At 36.0% G+C, this 25,126-nt stretch overlaps 1 protein-coding gene and 1 long non-coding RNA gene across 2 annotated transcripts in view; one reads left to right on the forward strand and one right to left on the reverse strand.

The window, feature by feature from the left end:
* Positions 1–25,126, forward strand: part of LOC308631251 — a 930,091-nt gene that overhangs the window by 413,405 nt on the left and 491,560 nt on the right. The window lies entirely within an intron of this gene.
* CHN1 (chimerin 1) overlaps positions 1–25,126 on the reverse strand; it is a 187,427-nt gene that overhangs the window by 142,926 nt on the left and 19,375 nt on the right. The window lies entirely within an intron of this gene.

Here is a 25,126-nt window from a genome sequence, read left to right on the forward strand (position 1 = left end):
TCAAATAATTTTAATCTCCAGAAGTGTTGAGTATTTCTCTATTCCCCCACCCCTGTTCCACTTGGGGGATTCCTGTGTAACAGGTCTTGGTAACATGAAGAGAGAAGAATAGCAGTATCACAGATCCTAATTCAACATGTCCTGGACAATCAAAGCCAGGAAATGAGAAACACCTCCATGGAAGAGTCTCTCTCCAGGGAACCACAAAGAATAGGAGGTGAACATCTGCTCTTCAAGTCCATTTCCCTCATTATGGTTGAGTACAGATTTAAAAGACAGTGGGAAGAGGCAGTGGGAAGAGGCAGTGGGAAGAGAAGGAAGACAAAATACATGAGGGAGATGGATTAATTAGAGAAAGGGAACAAGCCAGTGTTGTCTGACTTCTCATCAGCAACGCCTAGCTGAGGAATCATTCTGCCAGCCAGAAGCCCCACCTGCGAGACTATGTGACTAAACTGGAAGATGTATCATGTTTTTAGTGTGGAAAGATAAGGCCAGTCATATCCCCTGGCTCTGCTGGCATTTAATACAAAACCACTGACAAATCTGGTCCTACAAATCTTGCCCAAGGAGGCAAGAAAAATTCTAGAAAGTTTATTGAGAAGGTTGAACAGGAAGCTCAAAATGGCCATGGAACCAAAACATTCAGCCTTCAATTCCCAAGCTTTAAAATGTAACCTCACACTTCATTTATGATGTGTTATCATAAACCACACAAACACTCTGAGTCAGAGGGACACAGCAAGACTATAAGTAGGGGCATTTAAGTACATAAAGAGAAAATTCTGTCACGTGTAGCCCAGAAATGTTCAAATATGTTTGCTTAAAGAAGAAATAAAAAATTACATGAATAAATGGACAATGAAGTAATGGCAGCAAATACAGTTTATTCTCACTTATTGTAGTAGTTATTTTCTATAAATAACCACTAACATTAAATTTAGCAGCAAACACTGAACCACTGCTCTTAAAGGAAACACAGAGTTAGGTTCCTGTGTGCCTCTGGTCACAGCATTTTCATTAACCAATCAATAACAGCATTGCTTTATGTGTGTTTCTCTAAAGACACCTTGTTTAGTGTATGCTGTTGATTCAATTACATTGACCTCACAGCCAACAGCCACTGTAACTCATGCCTGTAAGAAGCTTTTCTCCATGAGAAGTACTAGGGCGTTTTTGCCCTTAAGAACACAAGACAGCTTCACAGTACTATGCTTGGAGGTCATTTTAAACAGCAGAATCACCACAACCACCACCACCAAAAAAAAAAAAAAAAAAAAAAAACCACACACACACACAAAAATGCAAACTTCGTGGCACTAAGCAGACCACAAAAAGGATACTTTGCACTGTGAAAACTGAAAAAAGGAAATGGACTTTGTCTGATCCTAGCTTAGAACAGGCAAGTCAAACACTCAAATTTTTTACAGCTCTGTGAATATTTGTAGATGACCACAAGAGTGCCATAAGTATTTGTTCGAGGGTTACAAGTGAATGCTAGTGAGTAGGCAAATTTACAAATACCTAACTTATGAATAATGAAGATTGACTGTAGATACTAAGCCATCATTTAGGGAAAATGCTACTTCAAGTGAACTTGCCCAGTGATGATAAAAAGTCGAAATGGAAGTCAGGTGCAGCAGTGCATGCCTGTAATCCCAGCAGCTTCTGAAGCTGAGGCAAGGACAATCGCAAGTTCAAAGCCAGCCTCAGCAAAATCGAGGCACTAAGCAATTAAGTGAGACCCTGTCTCTAAGAAAAATACAAAATAGGGCTGGGATGTGACTCAGTGGTTGATTGCCTTTGAGTTCAATCTCCAGTACCCCCACTCCCCCCAAAAAAGAATATCAGAATGAAGCTGGGAATGATGGTGCATGCCTGTAATCCTAGTGGCTCCGGAGGCTAAGGCAGGAGGATGGCAGATTTGAAGCTAGCCTCAGAAAATCAGGGAAATTGTAAGCAACCTAGTAAGAGCCTGTCTTAAAATAAAAAATAAAAAGGGGATTGGTGATGTTGCTAAATGTTTAAGTGCCCTTGGGTTCAATCTCTAGTACCAAAAAAAAAAAAAAAAAAAGTCAGAATGAAACATGACCTTAATGCAGGGACAAGCACACATACATTTCCTCTGCTAGGGTGTGTGTGTGTGTGTACATTTATGTGGAAGGGACTAATTATATTGAACTTTGTCCAAATAAGAAAATCATAAGTAATTCATTTGTGTTATTTCAAAACTAGAAAAATTTTGTCGGTAAGCATTCCAGTAATTTTTACAATTTCACTGATGATAAACAATTGCTATTATACTGTCATCCAATTCTAGGGAGGATGATGTGTGGTTGGTCCAGGGTTTATAACAGGAGAATATAAATTCACTCTCTTGATGCTCATTCATAATTCATGTCTGTCCCAACCTCCCTGTCAGGCTCTGAAATATAAAAGGAAGTGATCCACCATATGGATGACACCCCCATGAAGGAAGCTGGCACTTCACCAGACTGGGAACCTTATACAGTAAAGAATTTAGCCTTGCCACAGAAAAGATCTGACCTTTGCCTTGGCTCCCAGCACATAATCTGTTTGCCTGAATCTAGCCATAGAATAATAATTTAGGGTAGGGTTTTTGGGTAGTATCATTTGAACAAATGGAAGGGCAACCCATCGACCAGGTGTATGTAATAAAGTCTCAATAAAACCTCTGAGCACTAGCTTGGGAGACATCCTCTGGTTGAAGTACTCCATTTGTACTGTCACACATACATACGTGAAAGGTATGCATCCTGACTGGATGGAGACAAGACAGCCAAGGCTCTACTTTTGTTTTTCTCCTGGACCCTGTCCTATACGCTTCACTTCTTGACCAAACTGACTGCACCCTTTCCCTGAAACAAATCATGACTGCCAGTATCCGAGTGTTTAGAGAGTTCTGTTGAGTCTAGAAAATCAGAGAACCTGAATGCAACATCTTGCAGTTGGTGCAAGAAGTGAGGGACATCTTGGTGACACAGAACCCTCTAACTTTGTAGTTGGCCCTAACACTATGTAGACCCTGTGCAAATCCTGAACCTATGAGCAGTAAGGGCCTCCTGGAGATCACTTTCACTTAGAGACAGAGAGAGAGAGACAAAGAGACAGAGACACAGAGACAAAGACACACACACTGACTCAGAAACTGTACTTTGTGCAAGACAGGGCTTTTGTAGAACACCAAAATTTTCTTGCTGTATGACTTTGAAAATTTTACTACCTCTCTGAATCTTTATTTCTTAACGTAGAAAGTGGGATAAAAATATTTAAAAATGGGAATAGCAACAACACAGGTTTGCTATCTCTGTAATCAATCCCCTGAACCCTGAGTTCAGGCAGTTTCAGAACTTTATACCCAGCATATAAGGTGAGGGGCTCAGAAGTTCACAGTCTGCAGAAGTTAGCACAAAAGAAGCTTTTTCTTTCACTGTTCTGGGCAAGTTAAACTTTCAAGGACAGTGCCTGAGAAGGGGAGAGCTTCTCCCCTTTCTTCCCTCCCCCTGACAGCTGTTACTTTGGAGCCCAATTATCTTTGAAAGGTAAACATCTCTGTGAAGCTCCATCCCAAGGACAGGGGCCTAGTTAAATGAATCTGTTTTTCTTATCACACTCTGCATTTGCAAGCACACTTTTACAAACTATCATATATGTTGTTATTTATATTAAATAGTCCATAAATGTTTGTGGAAAACTAGTAAAGGAGCATTCAGCACCTGGAGGGCTGATCTCTTCCAGGCCAAGTAAGATAGAGCAACAGGAAGTAAGAAGTTTAACTACACTGATCTGTTTTGTAGAGATTCTTGTGCTGAGAGTCCTAAGATCAATTATGGTAAAGATTTCTGGAGAAGCTTAATTAAGATTTTTTGTGGAGGAGGGTGTGCCACTATACTATAAGGATTAAGTTAGGTATTACATATAGTATAAGAGTACCTTGCACCTAGACACCATTAATAAATACGTAGCCTCTCTTGCCATCACCAACAGTGAATTTAAGAACACAGTATTACCACACCAGCCACAAGCCACTGTGAACCACCTTAGTCATGAATTCTTTACTATTTTGTTCTTCCTTATACACTTATGTCATTACAGAAGACATTTTCCAAGATGCCACAGATCACAATCATGTGGCCAAATTATATTGGGAGAAAAGTTTAATGAGTTCTTTTAATATTAAAACATTCTAATTACTAGTGACACTTAAGAGCTCATTTGGATTCTCTCAGTCTTTTCCACTAGAGGTGTGGCTAAGTGGTAGGGGGTTTCATCTCCAGCACCACAAAAAATAAAAACAAAAATCAAAGTCTTTTCCTAGCAATCTTTTTTGCTGAGGTGGAGGGAGAAGGTGGAGTATAAGTCTCTAGGAAGCACCTGGTGATATATAACATAAGCCTTTAAAGTCTATATCCAAGGGAGGGTTAAATGTGGGAGACCAACCTTACACGTGACTGTGTCACAATCCCTGGCTGGGTGCTGAGGCGCTCAGTCACAGAAATGTGGAAGAGCTTTCCCCACCCTTCTTGGGTTCGAGGGTCGGTGTCTTGTGCATGGGTGTGTCCTGCTACAGCCCCATGGGTGAAGCTATGCTCACCTGCTCCTTTGTAATATAACCCCTTGCCCTGTTTAGGATAGAATCTTCCATGGAAGTGCCTTGTGTGTGTCCCCTTCCCTTACTGTGCCCTTGGGTGTGGCCTACCCAGGTGTCAGTCAACCTGCTGACAGTGGACATCATGAAGATAGACTCAACCCCCTGAAACCTGACCCCTTGCCTCATTTGAATAGCTTCTCCTCAATAAAAGGGGCCCGCACATGCTCTCGCTCTCTCTCTTTCTGCAGACCCTTAAGGTCAGAGGAGCCGTCACAGCAACCCCAAAGAAAAAGATATTTGTGTCTCTTGTGTGGTTATTTCGTGCAGCCCAGTTAGCCCAGTTTAACTAGAGTGACCCCTGAGCCTTTTAGTCGTGACAACAGAAACCCGGCAGTTAAATAAGATGCTATTTGAAGTAGACCGCTTACAAATTGTGAGTTTTTCTTAGACCTTAGATACCTTGGTGTGGATCTTTCTCTTGAGAACAGCTGCTTGTACAACTCCCTTACGAGGCAAAGGGTAGGTAGGACATGTAGGGAACTGAGAGGGGGAATTGGAGAGGCTTAGGAAAGCTGCCTCAACCTCTTCATAATGCAAAAATTAGTTGTTGAAGTCAGTGACCCCAATTTTTTCCATACCCTGCTGGGAAGAAAGAAATATCACCCCACTCTTCTATTCCTGAAATTCAAAATTAGAGAGTTCTGTAACAGAACCAAGCCTGACTCGACTTTTCCCATGTCGAGGGGGGAAAACCCTCTTTCTAGAAGAATGAGAGTTAACTTATCACATACAACGGATGTTAAGTTAATAAATTCTTGAATGGCTTTGGGGCATTATTCTCTTCCAAAACCAGGGGGAGAAAGGCTTCTTTACTAATGATTTAGAAAAACACCTACATAATTTTAAAAGATTTTTTTTTTTTGAAGATGGACACATATCTTTATAAGTAGGGACTTTAATTGTTTTATGTGGGCTCTTGAAATGAACACACCACCAAAAACTCACCTTCCTAGTTTGAGGTTCTTAATCATCCACAGCTCTTTTGCACACTTATGCAACATGAAGCAACACATTCTTTGTGTGTGTGTGTGTGTGTGTGTGTGTGTGTGTGTGTGTGGTGGGGATTGAACGCAGGGCCTTGTGCATGTGAGGCAAGCACTTTGTCAACTGAGCTACTGCCCCAGGCCACCACCTTCTTAATAAAGTCTGTGAACATGCCTTCATGATCTCTGTGGGTCTTCTGCTCCCTGTTGTAACTGAATCTGCTGAATTTCAAGAATTATAGAAAAGGGAACTAAATTCTTTCTCTCTTGGTTAACTGGTAGAATTTCAAATCAAGGAAATTTTATCTAAACATTCTATCACGTTTATGAAAACTAATTCTAATTTTCCTTACCTTTTAAAACTGCAAGGTACAGATTTTAAGATTTAGTGTTACATTTAATCTTTTGTATTTCTTCTCTAAATATTACAGATTATTCATTTTTCCTTTAAATATTAAAAATTTCAAGTTATTTACCTGTGGCTTTAAACAATAATGTAAAATTTCTAGTGAAAGGTACTAGAATATTTTTTTCTTTTTTCTTTTTCTTTCTTTTTTGGTGATACTGAAGATTTAACCCATGATCACTGGATCACTGAACTATACCCCCAGTTTGTTTTTGTTTTGAGACAGGGTCTTGATGCTGGCTCAAACTGGTGATCCCCCTGCCTCAACCTCCCCAAGTCACTGGGATTATAAGCATGCACCACCATATCTGACAGGATATTATCTTTAATATACTACAACTTTATGATATTAGGGCCATTTAGGAGATACCCAAATGTTTCATTTATTGATAGAATTAAATCTATTTATAAATACCCTAACGGTCCTAATTTGGGAGAAAAAAATCATTATCAGAATGAATAAATTCTTACAGTTTCTTCAGTTAGATCCTATCTACTACATCTAATGCATTGATAGATGTTAAAATGAATCATCTTTGAAAACAAAAAAATTTATTTCATTCTTTTTATTATGTATAGTTTTTTATACCATTATATATTTATATCTTAAGCATTCTTTGGTTTAGAACAGTACTAAAAGTTCAAGTACTCTTGAACTTTAAGCCTGATTAACTTTTTATTTTAAAAGATAAATAGTTCATTCTAGAACAAATTAGACTTAAATTCAAGCTCTTTATTGCATTAGACTCAAAGGCTTTTATGACTTTAAAAAATATGATGAATTTCTCAAAAGAACTGATGCATTTTAAACAAAGTTTAGACTAATGGCTAACACTCTAAAACTTATATTTTAAAGCATATCCACCTTTAAAAATAATTTTGATTTCTGTAAAAAGAATATTCACTAACAACAAACACAGCATCTTCCCTTCAAATGAAGGCTCACCTTTCAACCACCTGGCAAGAGATTCCCTGAACTGCTTTATTCCCCAAATGCAAAGCATTAATGATTCATCCCCACCTGCTGATGTTCTGTTTCTGTACCAAATTTGGACACACTAAAATGATAACATGCTTATGACCACAAAACTCTTTTATTATAAGTGATATTTTTTAAAAAACAAGGACTTCATATAAGCTATAAATTCCAAATAAGTGTTAATGCTATTATTTGAATGACACAAAGAAAACAGCTAAGTTCCTTACTCCAAAAGAAATATGTTTCTTAGAAACATATTCACAGTAAAATTTAAAGGATTATAATAACACAGAACTCAAAACTAAGGAGGAAACAAATAAAATGAGCTATGCTACATTTCTAGGTACTTCATTCACATCCTGACTAAACTTTTTTCCTAGAAAAATGCTTCAAAATGTGGAAAGAAGCATTTCAACTAAGATAATTAAAATTCACCCTACAAAGTCACAACCAAATCAGGTCAACTAAATTAACCCTTAGAAGCAAAAAAGTCATTTAAAATAGCTATAAGATTGAAAACTGATGTGTTATGATTCAACTGTAATGGAAATAAACTATTCTTAAAACCAAAGATAATTATTTTTAATGCTTTAGAGAACAATGATCCACAACTATTAAAACATGAGGGAAAACTCCTTCTGAGAAGGTCCAACTACAGTGTTCACATGTAAATTCATCAGAGATCTCCAGAAGCAAACATTTTGCAAATGCAATGCTCAACCTCTCACCAAGGACCCACAGCCTGGGCAAGCAAAACCTCCTAAATGCAACTGAAGCCAACTTGGAACGCTCTCCTTCTCAAAACTCAGGCTTGGCCTTTAATTAAAGATCTAAGCAAAGCTTCCTCTCACCAGCTTAGCAGCCCCAGCAAACAGACTACACAAAGTCCTTCTGCTCACTCAAATCTTTTCAGTATACTTTTGGAAACAAAGAGCTACACACAGTAATTGGGTCATTTGACTCAAATGCAAGGTAATGGGGGTCATTTTCCAACCAGCTATTTCTACTTCTAGACAACAAGTCATACCTCTGAGGTTTTCTCCTTACAGGATTTAGTGATTTCTGATAATGTTTATGCTAACACGCTGGCATACTTATAGAAGGTCCTCAGATAGACCTACTCACTCAAAGGGTTTCTAAAAAGGAACTTCAATAAGACATTTAGTTCCTGCCAAGTCTCTCAATAACAAATCAGCATTCCCAAATGGCTCCCATTTGGATTTTGTTAGGTAACAAAAAAAAAAAAAAATTATACCTTTAGTAAAATGATCATAGTCCTTGAAGCCCTCCACCCCAGAAAATAAGAGTAAAAACACAAAACTCATCACTGGCAAAAAAGTATACCCTCTACTTAATGGCATCCCATGTCCATTACTAAAATGCAATAAATTGATTTTTATGAAATTCTTATAATTTAGCCTTAAAAGAATATACCAGATGTCATATATTTTAAAATAATATATACATGTATGTGTATATATACACCCACACATGATAAACACATTTCCAGACAAAACAACTTAGAATTTTAACTATCCATAGCACTTAAAATTTTCAATACTAAAACATAATCCACTGAATACTCCACAGAATTTTTATTTTTTATAAATACAAATTCTGGAAAATAATAGACTACAAACTATACTCTTATTGGTGACTTTCTAGTCAGCTAAGGACTATTAACTTAGTTATTGCAAATGCCCTCACTTCCTTCAGCAGACCCAGTATATACCTTCCTTGTTCTTTTCTTCAAGGGAAAATCACAATGTTGTTATTATTATCCTTTGGGACAAATTATTCCTAAACCATGCTTCCTGTACACTACAATACAGTTTTGTAGCAGTGGCCCACCTGGACCCTTGCCCTTGGAAAAGCAATCCATCACCATAGTCTATGGGCTAGGAGTAGGCAAAATAACATACTTATTAGACTGTGCATTATCCTTTAGTACAGACTCATAGATAACAACTCCCCAGTGATGAGACTCAATATGTCATTTTGCCAGCAAGCTTAAAGCAACCTTTCAAAGTCTCCCTTACATCATTGTCTTCAAGCTTTATCAATAGGACAGGTACTCAGAAAATAGGACATACTACCTTTACATTAAAATCTACAGTAAAAGAAAAGATAAAAGCTCCTATTACAAACACTTTGATATCACAGGTAATGGAGATGAGAAAAAGATCACAGCATTCCTCAATCTTATGATAGTTTCCCAATGCATTTCTGCTCAGCTGAACCTCTCTGGGAAAATCACTCAGTCACTAAGGAAGAAAACAAGTGTATTCTGAAAAATACAGAGAAGTTTGCTTTAAATTATATGCTACAGAGCCAAATGTGGAATAAGGCTGCTCACAGCTGTAAGCAAGAAAGTAAAGTCAGATATGGAAGCAATATTATGTCAACCACAAATGAGCAGAGTTGGATAATTCTAAGTACATGCTGACAGTACCAAAGTATAATAAAATGCCCAGCATGTTTTAATTAACTATGCTTTGCACACATGACAGTATAGGCTATCAACATGTAAAAACTCCTTGGAAAGGAGAACTTGTCTTTTAAATTGATAGGTACCTATTTTTCTAACTTCGAGAAGAGAATCAGGCATCAAGGACTTGGGGTGTGGTGCCTCTCGTTGACACTTGTGTTCAACAAGGCTTAAAATGAACACATATTAGACTGTCTTAATGAAGTTCTTGTCGGGGAGATTCTCAGCAACTTAGCAAGACCTGTCTCAAAAAATAAAAAAGAAACTGGGGATGGGGCTCAGTGGTTAAACACCCCTGGGTTCAATCCCTGGGAAGGAAGGAAGGAAGGAAGGAAGGAAGGAAGGAAGGAAGGAAGGAAGGAAGGAAGGAAGGAAGGAAGGAAGGAAAAAGTTGTTGCAGGGTTCAGATGTAGCTCAGTGGTAGAGCGCTTGACTAGCATGCGTGAGGCCCTGGGTTCAATCCCAGTACTGACACAAAAAAAAAAGAGGAGCAACTAACTGGAAGTAAAACAGCAACAAAAGTCCATGTTTTCTGAACTATAAAAAACAAATGCTTTGAAAAATGAAAGCACTATTTAAAAATATATTTTTAGTCATAGATGGACACGTATCTTTATTTATTCATCTTCATGTGGTGCTGAGGATCGAACCCAATATCTCATACATGCAAGGCAAGTGCTCTACCACTGAGCCCGAGCCCCAGCCCCAGCCCCAGTCCCAGCTCCAGCCCATGAAAGCACTTTTATAACTCATTTGGCAGCAAACCCTGGTCTGACTGAATCTGAAAGTATATTTTTAAGTATTTTTATACTTTTTAGACTCTATAACTCATTGGCAGCAAAATTCTCATGTAAACAGATATTAGAATATTTAGTCTTTATCTCATTGTGCCTGTTCATTCATTTCATTACAAAAATATTATTAATGTGTGATTAGAGCAATGCTTCAGATACTGATGGTGGTTTTATAAAATATACTATACATACATATATGAAATATATTAACTACTAAAGTCTGAAAAATTCTGAATTCTAACACACATCCAGTCCCTAGGGATTTGGATAAGGGATTATAGATTTACCACTGATATTAATATTTATGACTGATCATGTTAAAACGTACATCAAAATGTCACTCTGGGTTCTCTCCAATGGCTTCTGAATAACTCAAAATGAAAACCAAACCCCTTACAATTGCCTACAAAGATTGCAATTCAAAGAGAAGCATAACATTGGCATTACGTGATAACCTGTTAGAAATGCAGAATGTACCAATTTGCAGTCCCACCAGCAATGTATGAGTGTGCCTTTTCCCCACAAACTTGACAACACTTACTGTATTCTTAATAGCTGCCATTTTGACTGGAGTAAGATGAAATCTTAAAGTAGTTTTGATTTGCATTTCTCTAATTGCTAAAGATACTGAACATTTTTTCATATATTTGTTCATTAACTGTATATCTTCTTCTGAGATGGAAAGCAGTATGGAGAATCCTTGGAAAACTAGGAATGGAACCACCATTTGACCCAGCTATCCCACTCCTCAGTCTAAACCCAAAGGACTTAAAAACAGCATACTACAGGGACACAGCCACATCAATGTTTATAGCAGCAAAATTCACAATAGCGAAACTGTAAACCCAGATACCCTTCAGTAGATGAATGGATAAAGAAAATGTGGTGTATATACGCAATGGAATATTATTCAGCATTAAAAGAGAATAAAATCATAGCATTTGCAGGTAAATGGATGGAGTTGGAAAATATAATGCTATATTATATGAAGTGAAGTTAGCCAACCCCAAAAAACCAAATGCTGAATGTTTTCTCTGATTTAAGGATGCTGATTCATAAAGCAGTTAGGGAGGGGGACATGGGAGGATTAGACGAACTCTAGATAGGGTAAAGGGGAGGAGGCAGGGGAGGGGGGTAGGAAAGACGGTGGAATGAGATGGACATCATTACACTAAGTACACATATGAAGACACAAATGGTGTGACTCTACTTTGTGTACAACCAGAAATATGAAAAATTGTGCATTATATATGTAATATGAATTGTAATGCATTCTATTGTCATATATAACAAATTTTTAAAAATTAAAAAAAAAGAAATGTAGAATATAGGACCTAACCCTCATCTGTGAACCGGAATCTGCATTTTCACAAGACCAAGCAATGTGCACACCCAAAGATTTTCCAGAATCACTCGCCTGCAAAACTCCTAGATAATCTGTGCCCCTCACTTCATGATTCATTCGCTCCTCTCCCTTTTGCCTACTCTTCTTCAGCCTCTGGTTCCCTTGCCATTCATCAGACATATGAGGTACACTTTCATCTAGCTGTTTCCTCAGTCTGGAATGTTCTCCCCAGGTATCTCTACAGCTTGCTCTCTGGCCTGCTGAGTTCTTTACTCAGTGAGACCTTCCCTATTATTACCTAAAAAATTCAAAATGTCCAGGCACTTTACATTCTTTTTCTTCTTTTGTACTTATCACAATCTTAAATACCATATATTTAAACAATCTATGTTGTTTTTGGTTTCTCTCACTCCACTAGAGTGTAAGCTTGATGAGGGCAGGGTTTTTTTTTGTTTGTATTGTTTTTTTTTTTTTTTGTCTGTTTTTCACATTGCTGTATCCCAGGAATTCTGCATGGTTTGTGGACCCTTGTGAGTTGCCAAGACTCTTTCAGGGGGTCCACAAAGTCAAAACTATTTTCATATGAATACTAGAAGTATTTTTCACTGTATTGACATTTGCACTGGGGATGCAAAAGTGATGGTGGGCACAACTGTTGGTGCCGCAGCACAAAACAATGAACTGTATCAGTTGCCACTGTCTTCTTCATCACCACACTCATTGTGAACAAAAACCCAGTTCACTTAGGAGTGTCCTTGATGAAACAGTTAAAAGAACTATTAATTTTGTTAAAACTTGACCTTTGAGTATGCATCTTGTTAAATATTCTACGTGACAAAATGAGTAGTATGCATGAGGCACATCTGTTGCATACTGAGTATGATGGTTGTTTTGAAGAAAAGCATGTGTAAGATCATTAGAGTTGTGAGCTGAAGTAACTGCAAATTTCATAAACACCATTTCACTTGAAAGAATGACTGACAAACTATGACTAATCAGACGTGGGTATTTGATAGATATTTTCTCAAAAATGAACAAAGTGAGCTTGTCACTTCAATGAAAATAACTGACAGTATTTATTGCCAGTCATAAAATTCAAGTTTTTAGGTGAAAATTAGAGTCTGGGGAAACTTTTATTCACCATCAAAAACTTGACAAGATCGTTAGTATTCAAAGATTTTTCCATGAGATCCATGGTGGTATTAAAGAATATGATTCTTAAATAAATTGCATAATGAAATGTGTTAACATTAGAAGATTTGCAAAATTCAATGAAATAATCTTTTTTGAAATAACAAATGCATGACAGCATCATATATGGTAAAAGATACAGTCAAATACAAGATGGACCAACAGACTTTAAGGTAACAAAGTGTTTACTGATTTAATTTCAGGGTCTGCATTGCAAATGACCTTTAGAAACTACCATTTGTCAAGTTTTAGTGTAATATCAGAGAACAACAACTGCAATTATTTGCATTTAAAATACTTCCCTCTTTTCCAAATACATATCTGCATATGGCCAGATTTTCTTTATATACCAATCAAAATATATTGTAAAAGATGGCTGCGATTATGAGAACTCCTTAAGTCGGACATTAAGGAGTTTGTAAAAATATAAAAGAAAACCACTTTTCTTCCTACTTTATAGAATAGTTACCTTTCATAAAATGTTATTTATGCCAACATGTAATGGATTTTTATTGCTATTTTTAATTGGTAACTTATTTTTTTTCTCAACTCTAATTTTAAACATAGTGAATTGCAATTCATATAACTCCCATAGCAAAAAAGTTCTATAGTGTTCTCAATAATGTTTAAGAGCATAAATTAGTCCTGAGTTTAAAAATTTGAGAACCATTAGCCTAAAACAATAATAGTACACAGTAGTAAATTTTGTTGAATTGAACACATAATATGTCAGGCTTTTGTTAAATGCTTTTATTTTTTCCTTTATGCTCAAACAACCCTATGAATTAGATATTACTACTACTACCATTTTAGAGATGAGGAAACCAGTACTCCAGGTCACGGCACAAAACACTTTAAAGTGCCCTGCAGCACAGCCAGAACTTAACTGAGACCACGTAGCTCCAGATCTCATGCTCATAACCTCCACTGATACTCTAATAAAGGATTTTGTAAGGGTAAAATTTCTAAGCTGATTCTAAGCTGCAAAAGTCTGAGTTAAAGTGTAAAAAACTAGGGCATTGTAAAGCTTCTAGATTACAAGGCCTGGGCTAAAAGGTAAAAGCCTATTGTTACAATTCCTCTGCTATCCCCAGAACCTGTAAGTTGTTAGGACAATGCAGGAGCTGCTCAGTAAATATCTCCATTGATTCCCTGGTTGTTTAATAGCTAAGGGCTCCAGGTAGCATGGCACGTAGGCATCCAGGCCCCAGGACCAATCAGTTTGAATGTGTGCCCCACTTAGAAGTGACCAATCACCCCTACCCAAACTGTTCCCGCCAATGAATGGACTAATCATGTATCAGAGTTGTTGTTCAATTTTCCCGTGCCTCATGATGATTTGTTCTGATGTATGCAAAGCCCACCGCCCTCCCCAAAAAGTGTACTTAAGCTCTGCTTGACCTCTGCTCTGGGCTCTGGGCTGCTCTCCCTTCTTGAGTGAGCACAGAGTCCCAACGCGTTGGAACGGATCCCCCTAATAAAATCCCCCTTGCCATTGCATGAAGCTAGTCTCGTGTGGTCTTTCCTTCTCCGACGTTCCGCCGGACCCTTACAATTTATAGGTTAGAAAAAAGGAAAACTGCAAAGTCCAGTGACTACCTCTAAAAATATTAAGGCAATGAGGAAGAGACAAAACACAAAGACAAATGACTCAAGGGACTGAAGGGAGACAATCTAAGTTCATATGAGCAAAAGAAAGGCCAGGACAACTCCTCACAGGCAGAGCTAATGTATGAGGAAATGTTTCCAGGGCAGTCCACAAAGGTCTATTACAAGGCTAAATATGGAGGATACAAATAACCCTGAGGCATCTAGCTTCAAGAACAGCTTCCAAGGACAGTGGAGACAAGCTGTGGTTAGGTTCATTCCTGATACTGTTATTAGAGTATCCTTGCTATTGGTTTCCCTGTGCCTCAGAAGTTTGAGTGTAACCTTCAGTGAAATGTTTAGGATGTTCTCTGGTTCCCATGCTTAAAAAAGAATGGTTACTTCATTAAATCTATCCAATTGAAGAAGGGCACTTATCTGCATTTTATGAAAAAGTCCTATGAGGTAAAGAACATCAATCCCTTTCCAACTCCAAATTCTCCTAAGCTAAAAATTCCTGCTGGAATATGCAGATATACTTTTCACAATCTAGAAATTCTGACTTCCTGTAATATTTAAACTGTGAATCACTTTTGTTGGAGAGGATTAAAAAATTAGTGATCTAACATGGGGAGAAAAAAAGGTGAAGTGGGTGGCAGAGGAGTAGTCAAGGATTTTGTGATGCAGCTTTCAAAAAAATGGAAATTGGGACAAAAAAGCAAAGTGAATATCTTGGGACTGTTCTCACTCTACTAGGAAGGAGGGAGGGAAGCCATAAAGTCAGTTTGTTAGAGTGTTCACCTACATATACTGTGTCCAGTGATGAGGCCAAGGGTTATCTGGCAAGAAAGTAAACTAAGCCAGCAGAGGAACAGTTAAAATTCTCAATTATGCATTTGGAGGACTAGAAATAGAAAATATAACCTCTTAGTTTGCATAAAATCTGTCATAATGCAAAAAAACCCTCATAAGCATATTTGCAAAATTTTATGTGAGGGAGACCCTAAAAAGTTCCTAATATACAAAAGATGATAAATGATCACTTGTATTTCTTTTTTCTAGCGTATCATCATTTAATATCAATGAATATTAAAAGAAAATTATGAGAGGAGTTTTCACAGATTTGCTAATAATCCAGGATTACCCTAACACTATTTTTGCCTTGTACCCTTCAGTTGCTCAACCACAAGTCCATTCACACAGGGTTTAAGATTAGAAAGAAAATGCTTGACACAAGGATTATGCCTATTGGTATTTTCCACAGTTGAGTGGGCTGCTGTCCAATCTTCATGCCTACTTCCTATCATAGCCTATATACTTCAACATATGGTACACAGAACTATAGTGACTCAACATTTTGCTAGATCATAAAACAGAAAACATGCATAAGAAACAAAATAATTAAGTATTTCAGATTCCACAGAGCACTGTGGTCTTCCTGCCTGATTTTAGTGAACCCACTCAGGCTGTTAGAAGTCTAGTCCCAAAGCACATTGTTCTTAGGAAGGGCAGAAACCTGGATCAAAAGCTGACAAAATACACATGAAGATCAGGGAAACTAAAGGCTGAAAGAAAGTTCTGGGATATTTCTAACAAAGAAAACAAGCAAAAGACAAGTTGGGGGAGGTGGCAGGGAGGGAAGGAGGTAAAGATAAAGGATTCCTGGGAAGTGGCTCACGAGGTCAAGAGACATATTTTCTACCAGGCCCATGTGAGTGTCAGGATTGATGACTAGGAGCTGCCTCCCTGCTGCTAGTTTGCATGGCAATGGTTAAAAGTGTGGGCTTTAAGGATAGAAAAACCTTCTCCATTAGCACTTACTATGAGTCTGACATTGGGCATATCAATTGAACAAATGAATATTAATTATTATTACCACCTCCCCAAATTTTGTAACTTGATTCTTGAGGTACCTGACATTAACTTCCACTCTAGAATATTTGTGATGCCATAATCTAAACTATTACAGAGTAACATTTCTTTCTGTCATTCTGAAATGAATATTTCCTAAGCTACTGGGCATTTTATGTAGGATGAATGGTGAGCAAAGCAAATAACTTAACAAAAGTGGACATGAACATATCCACACACACACACACACACACACACACACACACACATATACATATGTGTGTGTGTATACATACACACACATGTATTTTTATAAATACAATCTATATCTATCTATCTATCTAGATAGATAGATAGATAAATATAACACCAAGCAAGGACACAGTGGAGAAAAAGGTACTAGTTAAAGCCATATGAAGAAGTTAAAGTAGTACAAGGAGTCTCTTAAAACTCAATAAACTTCTACAAGCTAACAGGAATTAGTAACAATCCTAAACAAAAAAACCTAGAAGACTCTTAAGACATCATATGTTAAAGAACTTTTCAAAAATGTCCTTATTTAAAAGATATCATGATGGGCACAGTGGTGCATGCCTGTAATCCAGTGGCTCAGGAGGCTGAGGCAGAGGATCCTAAGTTCAAAGCCAACCTCAAGCAAAAGAGAGCTGCTAAGCAACTCAGTGAGACCCTGTTTCTAAATAAAATACAAAATAGGGCTGGGGGATATGGCTCAGTGGTCAAGTGCCCCTGAATTCAATCCCCAGTACCCAAAATAATAATAATAGTAAAAAGATATCACTTCTCCCCCCAGCCCCCGCATCCCCCATTTCTTCTTTGGGACTTAGAATACTGTACCAAACCAAATATACTTCACATGTGAAATGTTGTAGTCCAGCAGATTTACCAAAATGAAAAGGTGGGTCATCAGTTTATTCTTAAATATCTACAGTCTTCTTTTGTTCAACTCCAAGCTGAGCTAGAAGCTTTTTAATAAGCAATATTATTTGTTATTCAAAAAAGCAGACTGAATGATTTATGTCATATGGCTGTGAACAAAGCATTTTGTTTAAAGTACTGTCCGCATGCTTTACTGCACTAACATTGTTAGAATGCTTTCCAGGATGCTGAATACTAGGGACTGGAAAACAAAAGGTCACTGTCATTGAAAAATGAAAAAAGAGTTATCTGATTCAAATCATCAGGTACAAGAAATGACAGCAATGGAAAAAACATTTTCATGTGCCTTTATCAGTCTGGAAGAGAGAATTATTTATCATTGATAAAACCTTTAAATTAATATAACAAAAATAAATTAAGTTGTATAGTTTATAACTAATGATTAGATCAAATTGTTTCTCATAAATTTTTAAAGTACATATACTTTTAAAAGTTAATATTAATGAGTTAATAGTAAATGATTTCTAGCAATAAAATGTTCAAAATTAAAGGTGAAATAATTTAATCATTTTTAAAGAGAGAAAGAGAGAATTTTAAAAATTTTTTTAATATTTATTTTTTAGTTTTCAGTGGACACAACATCTTTATTTTATTTTTAGTGGTGCTGAGGATCGAACCCATCACCCCGTGCATGCCAGGCGAGCGCACTAACGCTTAAGCCACATCCCCAGCCCTCATATTTTTAAAAAATATTTATTTATTTATTCTTGCATTACAATAATACACACAGAGATGGGTTTCTTTCATGTATGTACACATATATGAAATAAATAATAATAATAAAAAGAGGACTGGGGATGTGGCTCAAGCGGTAGCATGGTCGCCTGGCATGTGCGGGGTGCTGGGTTCGATCCTCAGCACCACATAAAAATAAAATAAAGAGGGGCTGGGGATGTGGCTCAAGCGGTAGCACGCTCGCCTGGCATGCGTGCGGCCCGGGTTCAATCCTCAGCACCACATACCAACAAAGATGTTGTGTCTGCCGAGAACTAAAAAATAAATATTAAAAAAAAATTTCTAAAAAAAAAAATAATAAAATAAATAAAATAAAGATGTTGTGTCCACCAAAAAACTTAAAAAATAATAATAGTAAAAAGATATCACTTCTCAGAAAACTCAGGTTTTCTGAAATAAAATTTCAGAATTTTCATTACATATATTCATATGTACATATACATATGAACATATATACATTATATACACACACACACACACACACACACACATATATATATATATAAATTTCAGAGTTCTCAATACATACATACCTGTAATTTTTTTTTTTGGTACCAAATATTGAGCCCAGGGGTGCTTAACTACCAGCACTTTTTAATATTTTATTAGAGACATGGTCTGGCTGAGTTGCTTAGAGCCTGAATTAATTGCTGAGACTGGCTTTGAACTTGCAATTCTCCTGCCTCAGCAGGACAATTGCAATACATACACACCTGTAGTCCCAAGTTGCTGAGACTACAGGTATGTACCACCACACCCAGCAAATGTACCTGTAATTTTAAAGAAAATTCTCTTGCCTTTCTATAAGAACAGGCCATAAGAAATGAGAACAACACAGAGCACACTGGCACAAGCTGGATCACCCATTGGGGTTATCCATTCTAGCAATCTTGCCTAATGAGGAAAATAATGCATGCATTTTATAGCTAAATGAAGTATTTTATAAAGGTATCAGAAGTTCTAAGAAAACCACTGGTGGAAAACATGTATATTATTAATGTCACCATTGTATTCCTCTAGTGGTCAGCAGTCAAAAAGCTAACATAGCCAGAAGCAGGCTAAACTCTATAATCAATAGATATAGTGTTTTCATTAAAAGGAACAGGGAAGGGTTCTGTTCACCTGTTTCAAAGCCAATGTTCATTTTTGTATTTTTTTTCCACAATTTTTTATTTTGAAAATATCTAACAACAAAAACAGTTGAAAAGATTATAATAGCAGTATGTTTTCCATCCACATTCAATAATTGTTAACATTTTATCCAATCATTACTGTCTCCTCCCTCTTCTGTTACCAGCCACAACCATTTCAAGTAAGTTGCAAACATGCAGGACTTCACCTAGAAATGGTTCAGTGTGGATCTGCTGAAAGTAAGAACATTCTCCTAATAACCACAAAACATTATCACACCCATGACATTAACTCTCTGTATGCTAAGGGAAAAAGTCATTACCATTACCATCCAGGGCTGTGAATCCTTTTAATTTTTATATAAATTTTAATTCCTTTTATGGATAATTTACAGATATAAAAGGGTAAGTTGGGTGTGATGGTGGCGCATGCCTGAAATCCCAGATACTGTGGAGGTTGAGTCTGGAGGGATCATGCATTCAGAGCCAAACTGGGCAACATAGCAAAACTCATCTCTAAAACAAACAAACAAAAAATAAAAGGACAGTGAAAATGTATTAGAAATTTTAATAAAAATTAAACATGAGTCAAAATTTTATTCCATAGTCTTATGTTTTTAAGATATATACCCCAAATACGCACTGTCATGTATAAACTTGGGACATGTCCATTTTCTAAATATCGATTACAAGTTTCAAATACTGTACATATATCTTATGGAAAACAGATTTTAGCTTATTATTGTTTATGGTTCTTTTTTTGCATGTGCATTGTCAAAATGAAATCAAGATTCCAGATGTAGCCAGGAATGGAGGTTCACACTATAATCCCAATTACTGATAAGGCAATTGCTTGAGTCCAAATACTGCAGACCAGCTGGGCAACAAAGTGAGACCCCATATCAAAAAGAAAGAAAAAAAGTTTCCAATATCAAAACCTCTTCATTAAATTCTACTTCATCAATAGGAAAAAAAAAATCTCTGGATCATCATCAATGAGATAAGATCTCAAACATTTACTAATTCATTTACCTATCTATCAACATACAGTAAGTACCAAACTATGAATGAGACTTAGGGCTAAATTATTTACATATATATATATATATATATATGTCATACTCCCTGAATTTGAGAATTCCACAGTTTAGGGTTCAAGAAAGACATTTAAAAAATCACAGTACAGTGTAAGAGATGCTAGAATAGATTTGCTAATGCATACAGGAAAGACAGCTAATGTAAAGTATAGGCTTAAGTGTAGGCTTTTCCATTTACTAAATTTGATGAATACCCAACATATTGTACATATGAATCAGTAGAATAACAATGAAAGAGAAAGTACCTTAGGAAGAAAATTAAAAATGGGAAAATAGGAAGTATAATTATTATAAACCATAATAACTTACGTTTTGCTTGTTTGTTTTGTTTCTTTCCTGCTGATGCTGGGACTGAACCCAGGGCCTCATGCATGTACTCAAAACTTTTACATAGAATAATTATTTTCTTTTATAAGATATTCGTGAACAGTAGAAAGAGTTCTGGATTATATACTAAGTATTTATTTTAAAAGAATGAAAGATCAACTTATTAACATGAGTCTAACCAGAATTTCAGTCCTCCATTCATTTTTCTGTACTAGGAAATCTGTCTATTGGCAGATTCTGATCATCTATAATCAAAGACTACAAAGCGAGGCTGGGGATGTGGCTCAAGTGGTAGCGCGTTCGCCTGGCATGGGTGCGGCCCGGGTTCGATCCTCAGCACCACATACAAAGATGTTGTGTCCGCCGAAAACTAGAAAATAAATATTAAAAAAAAAAATTCTCTCTCTCTCAAAAAAAAAAAAAAGACTACAAAGCACTCTTTAGAATGTACACAGGATCAACATGGTACACTGTGTAATTTTATGATATGATTTAAAATTTTGAAATTTTTATACTCACTATCTGACTCTTGCTTTTCTGTAGGGGAAATGGAGACTATAAAAGCCCTAAGAGTAGAAACAGTTTTGTACAACAACCACTGAAACTGTTGGTGTGTTTATATTATTACAATATTATTCTTGTTAACTCGAACCATAAAAGCTAATGCTCTGAGAAAAAATAGAAGCTAGCAATACTGACCAATACAACCTCTGTACTCTCCAGTCATCGAGAGAAGAACAACCCAACAGCAAGATTTGCAAAGAAAAAAGGTTTTCACTCTAGGAACCAGTATTCACTTTTGTTTGCTTCTTTACTTGAAAGCCAAAAACCACAAACTCAACATATATCAGTTCAATTTCCTGCTATAACTTCATTTGATCAAGTATTTGGTTTCTAAACATTATGTTAGTTCTACTTCTCTGCCACTGTAAGTTCCCCATAACACAAATATGCTCAGAGTCCTATTTTTACATGTGAAATTTTATTATCTTTTCTGCCTTTTTAAAATTATGATTTAAAAACTTTTCAAATTGGAATATAATCATTGGTTAAAAACAAAGCTTGAAGAATTAAGCTTTACAACTAAAAGTACAAATGATTTAAAAAAAAGAAAGTATGCCTTGTTTCCTAATATTGATTAGGATGAAAGTATGCCTTGTTTCCTAATATTGACTCCTAATATTGATTAGTTATGATTTGACCATAACTAATAAGTCAGTAATAATTAGCAGTAGTCAGTTAAAAAAGCATAGATATACAAGTTTTTAAATGGGCAAATTGTTTTGAGCTTACAAATGAATATAATCTTGATATTTTATGTATAAGAAATACCTGAAGAGAAACTGGGATGAATTTATCACTCTCCCAGTGATTTGTAATCATGTAATTTTAAAGGAAAAACCCCAAAGATATTTTGTAAGTAAACAGAAAATATGTATCACCTAGGAAGAATAAAGAAAAGAAGCTCAAGCTAATTTGCTAATTTAAATTCTTTAAAGCTTCTTAAATGTAAAATTTGGCCAAATTTTGTTCTATAGATACAGTCTAACCCACACCTGGCAGAAGGAGGAAACCAAATTAGAGACAGTTGTCACCATCAAATGATAACTAGTAATGTGCACAAAGATCTAATAAAGAAATGGATTGTTATCTAACCTGTCTCTTACACTTCAAGTTGTATAAATATATCCTAATTATATTTTTGCATATATTTATAATTAGGTCTTGGTATATTAATATATGCAGACATGTAATTTTGCAAGTGCTTGATGATAAACCAAGAGATATGAGATAAAGTTAAAAAGTCATGGGCTAGGGCTAAAAAGAAGGTAGATAAAATTATGGCAAGGTTGTCAGCATCAAAGCCATTGAGTACCCAAGAAGCCAGTGTATCACTATCAGAACTTTTGTCACTAAAAACATTCCTTTAACCAATATTTTTTGAGACAGTAAAAGATGCTAACTTGTGAATAAGCAACTTTCAGTCTTCTGGGACAAAGCAATTTAACTTCTCAGCAGATGACCAACCTATTAAAACTCCTACTAAGTGAAGCATGTCCAAGCTATTCAGTATCTTCCTGATGACTGCCTGAACATATCTAACAACAACAAAAAAAACCCTCCTCCTATTTGTGTTACAGATATGAGTCTAAATATTCGTTAATGCAGTTTTTCATGACACTCGATTCATCAACATTTTGTCCATCAACTTAGGAAAGCAATAGTTAATATTTCCTGATGCCATGAAATAACATTACACTGGGGCTGGGGATGTGGCTCAAGCAGTAGCGCGCTCGCCTGGCATGCGTGCGGCCCGGGTTCGATCCTCAGCACCACATACCAACAAAGATGTTGTGTCCGCCGAGAACTAAAAAATAAATATTAAAAATTCTCTCTCTCTCTCTCTCTCCTCTCTCACTCTCTCTTTAAAAAAAAAAAGAAATAACATTACACTAAAAATAGGTGAATTATGGAGTAGAATATCAAATTTGCACTGTTTTTAACATATAGCATTTAGTTCAATGAAATTCCACACTTATGGTTATATCAGTTTGTGAATGTGAAATGTTTTCCAGTAATCTTTAACCCTATTTTTAATCTTTAACCCTATCTATTTAGTCTCCTTAGCTTTTGGTGATAAGTAATGAAAACAAATGTAACTTTGGGTTGCTGTAGGTCACTTTTTCTGTAGGCAACAGCAAGTACCTTCACCTGTTATTGAAGTATTTTGGCTGCTTAAAATAGAGTTACATTGCTAGAAATATTGCATCCATTTTAAAATTTGAAATTCAAAATATATTTTAAAATACAATGTTCCCTTACCTATACAGCATTCTCTCCTAATAAAATTCAGAAGCATTTTACTAAATTAAATTGGATTCTCATAAAGACTCTAGTGTTAAAAAACATTTTGTGGGCTGGAGATATTGCTCCATGGTAGTATGCTTGCTTATAAGCAAGTATGAGTATGAGCAAGGCCTTATCTTGTGTTCAATCCCCAGTACCACAAACAAAATAAAACAAATAACCCATTCAACTACCACCGCCAAAGAGGGGAAAGAAAAGATTTTTAAAACATACACACAGAAAACTTATCTTGTGTCAGATATCAGGGTAGGGATGAACTTTGGGAAGGCAAGAAGGGGCAGTGATTGGGAGCGGTTTTAAGAGGGATTATCTAGGATTCTGGTAACGTATTTCTTGAGTTGTACTTACACAGGTATTTCATTTTGAAGTAATGCTTTGAACTTATTTCTGTGTTTTACTTATTTTTAAATGTATTTGTATGCTTTACTAAAATACACTTACATGTTATTTTTCTGTAAGAAATTCTTTATAAATCATTGGGGAATAAATTAATATGACTATTTACAATTTCACTGTTCTTAGTACAACACCAGTAGTTATACTGGACCACGTATGAGGAGGAGGATGTGAAAATTATCTCAAATAGTGCTTGCCACATCCCCAAAATACTCAAAGAGGTCTCACAGATAATTTTAAGATAATGATAGGAGATAGGAATAAACGAACAAAATGTATCTGAGTATAGATTCAAATTTTAAAACCAATGCATTCAGAAAAAACAAGTCTGCCAGTTTTCCAGATAAAAAAACAAACCCTTTCCTTGATAATCATGTACATGTACATTTTCAGAAGAGATATTGCAAACGCCCCAGGAAGAACAGATTCCTACTTGAGTTATTTAATTTTCACTTGGTTTCAAATGTGGACTATAAGGGCTGGGCTGTAGCTCAATGGCAGAGTGCTTGCCTACCATGTGAGAGGAACTGGATTTGATCCCTATATAAAAAATAAATAAATAAAATAATTATTTTTAAAAATGTGAACTATAAAGAGGGGAAAAAGACAAGGATTTCTATTGTTTGATACAAAAATGTTTTGATTTTCTTTTTTTGTTTGTTTTAGAATTTCCTTAGAATTTAGCTATTAGAAAATAACTGGAAATGGGCACAATAAAAGCACAATCTTCATTTAATGAATGGAAAAAGCAATCAAAGCATTTTAAAAACAAAGGCTTAAGATCTTAGTACTCAAAGATGTTGGAGCATGAATCAGCCCTAGGTGCTATGCAAATATCCCCTCCATGTGCTCTTGTATTACATTTCTCTGACCAGTGTTTCTGAAGTTTCAGTTCAGAAATTAAGTTAAATGGTTATGTAAACTCAATGAAAATTTTTTAACTTTAAAGAGATTATGTTTTACAAGCTTTTAAAAAGAGATCCAGTGGGAAAAGATATGATGTAAGTGACAGCAACCTGAAACTGAACACTAAAGCCTTGATATAGCAAATGGCAAGCTAACAAAGGAATAGTTTCCATGTATAGCCTGCCCACAGAACACATTCATTATGCAAGCACAGCAGCAATACATATAACAATTGTTTTAAAAAGGAAAGCTTTAAGGACTCTTTATTCATATACAATAAATGATTTCTTCACAAACCTTCAAAAGATGTTGAAAAATGAGTACTTTCACAACTCTAAAATATTTGATTATAAGCTTTAGATTTTTGCAAGTCTGACTCAAGTTTTCAACAGTAAATTCCTATTATTGCTCTTA

Source organism: Spermophilus citellus (genome assembly GCF_964194105.1).
Source record: "Spermophilus citellus genome assembly, chromosome: 11".
Taxonomy (NCBI): Eukaryota; Metazoa; Chordata; class Mammalia; order Rodentia; family Sciuridae; genus Spermophilus; species Spermophilus citellus.